At 32.4% G+C, this 1,422-nt stretch overlaps 1 long non-coding RNA gene across 1 annotated transcript in view; it reads right to left on the bottom strand.

Annotated features, from left to right (window-relative positions):
• LOC122092694 overlaps positions 1–943 on the bottom strand; it is a 1,463-nt gene extending 520 nt beyond the window's left edge. Inside the window, exon 1 of the long non-coding RNA XR_006144265.1 lies at positions 592–943. This is a non-coding gene — a long non-coding RNA (uncharacterized LOC122092694). The remainder of the gene's footprint in view (positions 1–591) is intronic.
• Between the last annotated feature and the right edge of the window lie 479 nt (positions 944–1,422).

Raw genomic sequence — 1,422 nt, forward strand, 5'->3', positions numbered from 1 at the left:
AATAAAGAATCGTTCGGCATGTCATAACACTTGCCCATCATGCCTGAAGAGTTACAATTTCCTCGAATGTATTGAGATTCGTTCTTATCAGTAAAACTTTGTTGAACAAAAAAAAAAAAAAAAAAAAAAAAAAATGCAAACATGCATGAGAGCATTTTACTCTATTGCTAGTGGAGTCATAAACTTTTGTATGTATCACCAAAACATATTCATAGAAACCCCATTCTGATGATTACCATTAGATGTAGATCTAGCATGCACTAGCACTTTGTGGTGGCCCCTGTTGTAATATAAATACAAATCTAGAAATGCAAGAACATTAAATATTCATATTGGATATAGATATATCTTTGCATAATGAAAGATAATTATAATATTTTAAAGTATAAATCGATCAATATCACACCCATAAATGAGGGTTGCAATCCATTTTTTTAGAACTATACATGCAAAACAACCTAAGAAACTTCAGCACACAACTAAAGAAGTTTATTCCTTTGGAAGAAGCCTTAATACATAAAAAGAAAATCAGGATTTAAAAGTCGAGGTGATCAGAACAAGAGAAATATATATATATATATATATATATACATAGAAACAATTCTCGTGAGGAAATAGAGAAATATTTGGAAACTCCTTTGCTAGTGATGGAGCAAACTTTGCAAAAAACAACTTGTAGAGAGAATTCTTAGGATTGAACGATGAGGGAAAGAAGAAGAAACACACTTATTTATAATGAAGCATGTGATACACTTGCCATCGTGCATTGCATGCAGAGTTATCAATTTTCCTGACTGTTTTGAGATTCGTTCTTATCAGTAAAGCTTTGTAAACGTCATCGTTTGCGTGGATTGAGCTATTCAGAAATCGATCCACAAAACCGGAATTGATTCATCCTATTAATAAATGGAACGAGATAGTTGTAGGATGAGCTTCACAAAGGTTTTAGAATCAAAAGACTACTAAAGAACCACCTACCATGTCATAACATACTTTCCATCATGTCTGCATAGTCATCAGTTTCCTCTAACGTTTCAAGATTCGTTCTTATAAGTAAAGCTTTATTTATTGATTTATCAGTAAAGCTTTATTAAAGACAATTTTGTAAACGTCATTGCTTACTTAGATTGATCCATCCCGTCACTAAATGGACATGATAGTTCTCTGAAGAACTTCCAAAGGGATATAAAATCAAAAGATAATAAAGAATCGTTCAGCATGTCATAACACTTGCCCATCATGCCTGAAGAGTTACAATTTCCTCGAATGTATTGAGATTCGTTCTTATCAGTAAAACCTTTCCCTCCCAAAAAAGAAAAATGAAAAAAAAAATTCTTTCATAAAACGGTTAAATATGGTCAAAGACAATTTACTAAACGTCATTTCTTGCGTAGATTGGCCCATCCCGGGATCAATCCACTA

The sequence above is a fragment of the Macadamia integrifolia genome, chromosome 11, assembly GCF_013358625.1.
Source record: "Macadamia integrifolia cultivar HAES 741 chromosome 11, SCU_Mint_v3, whole genome shotgun sequence".
Lineage (NCBI taxonomy): Eukaryota > Viridiplantae > Streptophyta > Magnoliopsida > Proteales > Proteaceae > Macadamia > Macadamia integrifolia.